This window comes from Oryza glaberrima, chromosome 9 (genome assembly GCF_000147395.1).
Source record: "Oryza glaberrima chromosome 9, OglaRS2, whole genome shotgun sequence".
NCBI classification, from domain to species: Eukaryota; Viridiplantae; Streptophyta; class Magnoliopsida; order Poales; family Poaceae; genus Oryza; species Oryza glaberrima.
The window spans coordinates 9,970,362-9,979,593 of NC_068334.1; positions in this window are offsets into that span (position 1 = coordinate 9,970,362).

The window sequence follows — 9,232 nt, forward strand, 5'->3', positions numbered from 1 at the left end:
TAGATCATTCCAGAAAAGAGCAGTTGTTCCTGTCCTGATTTCACACTTGGCTACTCCCCTGAAGATATCCGCAAGAGATGTGATATCGGTCCACCAAAATGATCCCTTATTCACCATTAAGTGTGGAACTTTAGAATCATAATATGTTTGTGAGATCAGTTTTACCCAGGGTAAATCAGCACCATTATATAATTTGACCATGTGTTTTAGGAGTAAGGCTGTGTTTTGAACTCTCAGGTTGATCACTCCTAGTCCTCCTTTCTCTTTAGGGGTGCACACCCTGTCCCAAGAGGCTAGAGATTTCCTTGTAGAAGAAGGGTTATTTCCTCTCCACAGACAGTTCTTTCGAGTTGTGTCAATGGCCTTGATGACTGTAACTAGTAGCTGCAAAGAGGACATTAGTAGGTTGGGATTGATGAAAGGACTGAATTGATCAATGTTAACCTTCCTCCTTGAGGCAGGAACATGGAGCTTGCTGTCAACCTTCTTTCTACCCTGTCTACCAAAGGTGCAAAATCCACCACTCTAGGTCTAGTGGTGCCCAAAGGCAATCCTAAATAAGTGAAAGGTAGAGAACCAATTTGACATCCCAGAATGCCAGCTAACAAATCAGCTTTATCCTGTGAGAGATTGAGAGGGTACAAGCTTGATTTATCAAAATTCACCTTATGGCCTGTGGATTGAGCAAACATATTTAACATAGCCTCGAAACAAAAGATTTCTCTTTGGGATGCTTTGAGCAAGATCAATGTGTCATCAGCATACTGTATGATTGGGAAACCATCCCCACTGCTTTCATTAATTGGCTTTGAGAGAAGACCCTGATGGAAGGCTTTGTTGATTATCCTTTGCAGCATCTCTGCACCCAGCACAAAAAGCAAAGGTGAGAGATGGTCTCCTTGTCTGACCCCTCTCTTGCACTTAAAAGAGTTCCCTGGCACCCCATTTAGAAGCACAGCAGAAGATGCAGTAGAGAAAACCATTTCTACCCACTCAATCCATTTTGGTGAAAAACCCATATGATGCAGAATTGAGAGAATTGCAGAGTGCTCAATGGTATCAAAGGCTTTTTCAAAATCTAATTTTAGGAGGACAATTTCTCTCTTAGACTGCTGACACTGGTGAATATATTCAAAAGACCAAGCAAGACAGTCTTGTATTGTTTTTCCTTTAATGAAACCATATTGATTATCACTCACCTGTTTGAGGATTACCCCTTGAAGCCTATCAGCCATTAACTTTGTTAGGACTTTCAGGCTTATTCCCATGAGGGAAATAGGCCTGAAGTCATTAATAGTCTCTAGGGAGCTTTTCTTTGGGACCAGGGTTATAAAAGAGCTATATAGGATCTCCAAATCAACACATCCAGGATGAAAATGAGCTGCCAGTCTGTAATAATCTTGGGCTATAATGTGCCAACACTTTTTCATGAAATAGCCAACCATCTGGTCCAGGTGCTTTGTCAGCTGGGACAATGGAGATGAGACTGTCAATTTCCTGAGTAGAAAATAGATCAACCAGACTACTCAAATCTGTATGTCTGTCAAAAATAGTATCTAGGTCAAAAGCCATCTGTAAGGAATTTGAAACACACATCCTGTTCTTGAAGTTGTGATGAAAAAATGCCTTTTGCTCATGCAAATGCACAGTTTGTCCATTGTGATCTAGCACTTGTGAGACAGTGTTGAATCTGAATCTTTCAGTCGCTATTGACTAGAAAAATTTTGTATTCTCCTCCCCCAGCATCATCCATCTAGTACACCTTTTTTTCCAATAGGCCTTCCTGAACTCCAACAATTTCAAAATTTGCACTTTTACAGTTTCTCTGAAATTCCACTTATAGACTGAGAGCATTCTGTTTTCTTCAACTAAATCCAGAAAGTCCACCACTTTGTTGCAATTTTTTAAAAGTCCCATCAATTTAGACATATTTTTACTCCAAGCTAGGAGTTTTTTCCTTAGCACTTTCAATTTAAAAGAGATGCATTTGGCAGGATCATCAAAACCAGAATCTAAAGACCAAACTGCCTGAATAATATCAAATTCTCTGTACTGCAATACAAAGTCAAAAAAAAAACATGTAGCTGTGCATTGACAATTATTATTTTATTGTATATCTATGTAAGTAGTATCTAAAGTAGTGAAATTACTAAAGTTTCTCAAAACAACATTGAGCCACGTCATCAACAAAATATGGACCGTCCGATTCCTATTCAGAAAGTTTCAGGCCGTTAGATCCTTAGGTCGGCGAAATATCTTCTTAGTCCTTCTAGAAATTTATTTCACAATGAGGTCCTTCCACGTCCCTGCGGGAAAAAAAAAGAAGAAGAATGCGATTCCTCTCGTCTTCACGCCACCTCCGCTCCTGAGGCCCAGCCGCCGCGCGCCGCCTCTTCTCCCAAGCCGCCGCTACCTCCCCCTCTCTAGTCCTCTCCGTCTCCATTGCCAGCGTTACTCATCCCCTCATCACCGCGGCTCCATCCTACCCCTGCCGCCGCCGTGTACCCCACTGGCACCAGCGCATCACATCCACCTCTAATCTCCCGCTACCCTGAAGAAGGGGGGAAAGGGATGACAGATGAATAGCGATGGCGAGGAGGAGGGTATCCGCAGGAGCTGCGTCCACACCTATTCACCAAATCGGTATCCAGGGCAGAACAACCAAGGTCACTTTCTTCTCTATTCCTCATTCTCTGTTTCTTTCTCTATCTTCCTTTCTTGACTGTTGATCGGGTGTTAGCCTTTCAAATACTACTATATTGATTTGTATTATATGTATGCACCTTATGAATTCCAATATTAATTATCTTGATTAGGCTTTATTTCATAAGCCCAAAAATCGTATCAATTTATGCTCCATGATTGGCTATAATTACAATTGAGAAAATCAAGTTTGAGACAACTGAGTAGAACTGCAAGTATCAGCAAATTAAAATATTTAGTACAATGTACATCTGTTTACTTATACTCAAAGTAAATGATTCTCTAAGGTATCGCACAACAGATGATGAAGTGTATCTAAATGTTTCATGAATCACAAACAAATACACCAAAAGAAAAATCCCAGCATTAGCTTCAGAGGGACCAGACAAATTAGAGAGTCATGTAAACCGATTATAGTTAGTCTTAATTTACAGGAATGGTCCTAGGAGCACTCTGTCTCACAGATGCATATACAGTACAGCTCAAGTCACCAATGCTTAATTACACTAATAATCTATTCATGGAGAGTGGATTACTATCTTCATTTATGACTGAATTAGAAAAATATTTGCTCATGGAAAGGATTTCAACAGTTTACATAATGTGCTTTTCTAAGGCTTGCAATAATATGTATACACTTTTATGTTGCTAAATTATGTGCACTAATACTATTAAAAAGGTTAATTTTTCGGGTACCAGCTTTAGTTGCTATAGCCTTCCTGATTCCTATTATTTAGTTTTTTTTTTCTAGAAGTTATTTATATCGCTGTTACTGAAGACATCTCGACTGAAATTATTTTTCCCTGCACCTGCAACAGTAGAAAGTTCACTAGCACATGTTGATATAGGGATAACCTAACTGTTTAAACAAAAAAGGTTAACTCACATAAGATGTAGTTTTGGCCAACATCGGCCCATATTAGGATGCTTCATTCTGATCCTATTTTATTTTGCATCAGCAGGCACTGCACGGCTGCAGCGTTGTAATTAAATCATCGACATCAGTGGTGGGGCCTTATGCTTGGGTAGGCAGCGGAGGAGGGAGAAATAAATTATCTGTACTGACCATCGGTAAGTAATATTTGCACCTATCCTTATTTTTCCAAGTGCCAGTAAAATGTCTTAGACTACTTCATCAAGCATAAAATTGAGCTATAAGTGCAATGAGTTTCAATGATATTTTGTCTGTGTGTAGAAGTGTGAATGATGTGTCGACAGGAAGAATGTGTTTTCGTTTAAAATTAAACAAGGCATATTTACAAGAAAGAATTATAATACATTAATTGCCAGCTTTGTGATTAAAGGCATTATGGTAATTTCCACGAACCCGTACATTCTTTACTGTCCTAATAAGCCTAGGTGCATTGCTTATCAATCCAAAGGCAATACCACGCATATTGCTATTGGAATATTTGGCAGAGTTTTAGATATTAGATTATCATATGGCACCTATCTATATCTGTAATACTGTAGTACTCCGTACTCATTAATCATTGTACAAATTGAGGAGCATATCTTTCTATCATTTTTACATGAGACTATGTCCTTACTGGTCCTTCTCATATGAGATTAGCTCATAAGAATTTCATATTTTTTTTTGTGGGTGAATACCAACGTGCATTTGGTGGAAGAACATAAATCAACTGGCCTTGCTAATCTATGAGTTACTGTTAAAAAATATTATCTTTTTTATGTTTCCAGGTGAATACCACGGTACCACCATGCATTTGGTGGAAGAGCACAAATTAAAGCTACTACATTTGTTTTTGCTATTTTATTAGATTTGGGATCAAATTTTTTGGAGGCATGTACATTATAATGTACTACTACGTATCACAAATATAAATGCTTAGGATCAAGCTGTTACTCAGAGGTCTTGGCCACGCAGATGATTGTGTTTGTGTACGGGTGAATGCCATTGATACAGGTTCTTAAACATGTATTTAGAGTTGCGCAAAGCGCAACCATGTGGCTAGTATATATGATCTCTGCATCTTCTGAAAATGCAGACAAGTCAACATAAACAACTTCAAAATTAACATGATTTCTGCATTGGCCATATATATTTGTTATACATGATTTCTTCGTCTTCTGAAAATTCAATCATCTCAAGTTTTGTTTCTTTTTATCTGTTTGTGAGATAGGAAAGCTGATGTTTACTCATTGTGCTTTGTAGGTTCCTTGAAATCGACTGGTAGGGAAATTCCAGATAATTGAGAGTAAATTGCACTTTGGGACACCTTTTTTAACCAGTCTTGCATCTTGGACTAGGGATAAACTAAACTTTTCACTTTGGACCAGGTATTTTTCCCAAAATGTTTCAATCTAGGCTTCTTCTTCCTCTAGCTCCCTCTCTCTTTCTCTTCTCTCTACTACCGGTAATCACATGAGAATCCCGACCTCCCCACCCCTGCAACTACAGGCAGCAGCAGAAGTCATGCTTGAGCACGTTGCTAGCACTGTACACACTTGAGCTCTATCTTCATTGCTGCCGATATCGTGATGGGGATGTTGGACCAGCTTAGCACGAGCAAGGGCTGGTGAAGATGGAGGTAAAGCCAGATAGCTCATCCAATGATATTGATTTTGGCACCTGTCTCAGCGCGCCTGATCTTGCGATCTTGGTTTGGTGGAAAATTTGCGGAAATAATACGAATGGAATTAGGAGAGGAATCAAGCGAATGTAACATCAAGGGGGAGGCAAAAAAGAATAATTTTATTGCCCGGCCCTTGCTCTCTGCTGCCTTTATCATCACCAAGAGCCACTGCCTTGCCTTACTTCACTTCCTCTAATCGACCACTGAGTAGATGAGTGTGCCTCACTCACCAAGCCCTGCTGCTGCTAAGTGCCATTGCCAACATGAAGCCTGCCACTGATGGAGGAGTTTGGTGATTGGAGTTTGCGAGAAGACAGGGTGAAGGAGATGAAGAGAGAGGGTGGTCTAGAGTGCAACAAAAAGGAAATATTAACTAGTCCAAACTGAAAACATAGGTCAAGGGGTAGTTCAAAGTGAAAGCTTGGTAATAAAAGGTGGTCCAAAATGCAATTTACTCGATAATTTATTTGATGGTAGCAATTTTCTGAAGTTGCTAAAGATTGATTGCTTCATACAGCATGATGAAAGTCAAGGCATCATTATAGTATCTCCTGCTGCTCAGCTCATTCCACCCATAAACCTGTTTAGTTTGTGATGTATCTGAGTTACAAAAAATGTGTTTAAACTAAGTGCTCCCCCCACACAGTGAAATGTGTGATATTTGATACTGTTGACATCATTTTTTTCTCTTTGTACCCATCACTATTTTTCCTGTGCTTCTAATCTGCAATACTGTCCCGGCAAGCTTTAAAGCGTCGCTGCTCAGATTAGCTGCTCATTACAGCCATTGCAAATGAAAGCTTTGATGTAATTTAGGTCTGATTACAGAAGGCTGATAGAACAAAAGCAGGTATGCTCGGAGGAGTAACCATGAGATTTATCATATTTTGATAGCTAAAATCCCTGGCTAAAATGAACATGGGGTTTAAGAGAGGAAATAGCAGAGAGCAAGAGATTCCAACCCCCGTAGGGATTGAGTGACATTGAGTGACATGGGAGAGATTCACTCAATCCCTCCTTGGATATATTCCACTTGGGGATTAAATCCCAAGGAACTGAACAAGGTCTAATTGGGCTTTTTTTCCCGTGGAGCCTTGTGTAATAAATTTACTTGGGTTTATGGTAGACAATGTTTTTCCCTTTGCTATGAAGTACACAAAAATTATCATATCAGTAAAAAAATTACTACTGGTTCTATATAGGGTAATTGGGTTTATGGTAGACATTGTTTTTCCCTTTGCAATGAAGTACGCAAAAATTATCATATCAGTAAAAATAATACTACTGGTTATATATAGGGTTCTTCTTACACAGTTTAGAGGCATCTTCTCTTAGTAAATAGATTACTTCTGTATAATCAGGTAGAGTTGCAAATGTAGTAGTAATAGATTTACTCTTCGACCAAACACATCCAATGGCACAAAATTTACATTTTAACCATACTGCCATATAACGTAGTAATACTTTTACTCAAGTGTATTTTTCACGTGAAGTAATACTTTTACTTCAGTCAGGTGTATTTTTCACTGAATCACTCAGGAGAAACCAAATTAGGAGTAAACGATCAACATTTTCACCAAATTAGCAGTAAATGATCAACATGTCACTGTATTGGTAAGAAAATTACACATCCACAGACCAAAAAAAAAAAAAAGGAAACATGAAGCGAAATCCACGATGTGTCGCCGTGAATGCTTGGTACGTGTTGGATCTGGTGTTTTTGGGCAGTCGGCATAGGCCACTTCGTCAGTGCATCGGTCTTTCCCAGCGGCGAGCAGAGGGGCAAGCCGTGTTGAAGGATAGAAAAAATACGCATTTGTCATCTCCAGCAAAAAGCAATTGGTCTCAAACTTTGGTAGCAAATAAGTCGACGAGGCGCGGAACCTTTCTCAAACTTTGCTATTTGCAATTAAGGTGGCAGAGTTCAATAACTGAATCATTTGTATTGTGCCTAAAATTTGTCAGTACCTTGAAAACCCGAAGTAATGGTTGAAATGAACTAACCCTGTACTGCTGGAGATGAGGATGATGTAGTTGTCACGATGGTATAGAGCAGACCATGAATCCGATATGTTTTCTTTTTTATCGGATGTCTCCGAAGAGACAGAATCCGATATGTTTTCGGTACATAAGTTGGAGGTGATGGTGCAACCGTGGAGTTAGCAAAGTTGAGATGATGCGGAAGTGCAGCGGAGGGATCGTCCAGTACAGTTCCGGCCACCTCATCCATCGGGCAGAGGAGGGATCCTCCAGCAAGTACTGCCATATCATACCTAAAAAACAGCAGTTTATCAACAAACAGGGCAAGAACTTTTGGAGTTGGTGCTTGGCTGTTTCATAGTCAGCATGAGTTGCAGATCAGTCTAGTTGTTATTATATGAGTTGATAATGAAAGCATAGTACTCTAAACCTACTATTTGTAGTAGAAGGATGTATTACATCCTAGTACTCTAAACCTCTCCCACTGTTACTGGTTCGAATCAGGGACTAATTTGCTAGACAAGGAGGATGATTTTGCACTCCCTTGGATCCCCTGTCACTCCGATTGATCGGTCGCCATCGCCAGACACAGAGCATGAATTGGGAACCAAGGGAGCTAGCGCGAGCCAAGAGTGATGTACATACCACTCTTCTGTTATCGGCTTCCACTCGCTCATTAGCTCAGTGTCCAATATGATCGCCCGCGAACTCCAATACCACTTACTCATATCCTCCTCTGCTGCCGAGCCGATGTACCAGTGTACCGCCAATCTCGACGTGTGCGCAAAGAGCATCGGGGACTGTTGATGGGCGATCAGCCGCGCGGGTGCAGCCCCGTAAGGTCAATTTCCCCATTTAGTACTCTATACGTATTTACATATGTATCTATATCTATATACCTAATAAAAAATTACATAAAGCTCCCGCCTATAATTTTTGTCTGTTTTCTTTTTTTCTTTTTTCCATTTTATTTTCCTTTCGCCGTTTTTCCTTTTTTTTTCTTCTTTCACCATTTTTCCGGTTTCTTTCTTTTGTCGCTTTTTTCCTTTTGTTGCTATTTTTGTGGCGGATTTTTTCGTCGACCCGAATCCTAGCGCCGCCGCCACATCGATTTGCCTCCCCATGCGTTTCCTCCTCCGATTGATTGCAAAAACCGATTCCCCACTACTTTCTCATCATTTTTCCCTTGAATTCACTTTACAATTCAGCTTTAATTCACCGGACTAAATCTCCATTTAACCGTCATCGGTTTTTGTCCCGAGTTTATAGGATTGCTTCGATTTTCATAAAAAACCGGAAAAAGGAGATCGAGTGATCAAAATCCCTCAACAATTTGTGAGATTTTGATAAAAAAACAGAAAAAGGAGATCAAGTGGATCAAAATCCCTCAACAATTTCGGAGATCGAGAAAAATTCGACAGGATTTGATGGAGAGGATCAGCTCCATCAACGTACGGGCACAAGACTATGCGAGCTCGACTAGGTTACCAGATTTTAAGGATCGGCTCCGTCGTGGTACGGGCACGGGACTGTTTGAGCTGGGCCTACGAGTCCACTTATGGGCAGAGCCGAAGAGAGATAGGCCGAGCAGAGGGAGGTATCGGACTGAGCTAGGACTGTAGCTGAAAAGGAAAAAAGGAATGAGTGTTAGGTCCAAAACAAAGGAAGCATTCGGTCCAAAACCAAGGGAGTATAATGTATAGGATAAAAAACGTTTTTACCGTTGCAAAGCACAGGTTTTTTTCTAGTATATAAATATATATTATGTATAAGCTTTATATACTCGCAACGTACGGAAGCAGGCCCCACGCCGCCTCCCGCGCTAATTAGCGACTCAGCCACCTAGGCAAGCATCTCCAAAGCTGCTGCATCTACCTCCTCCGCAAGCTCGACAGTCCAAGCTTCTAGCGTGCACCAAAGTAACGTTGGGTCTTGCGGTGAGATGCAATTGA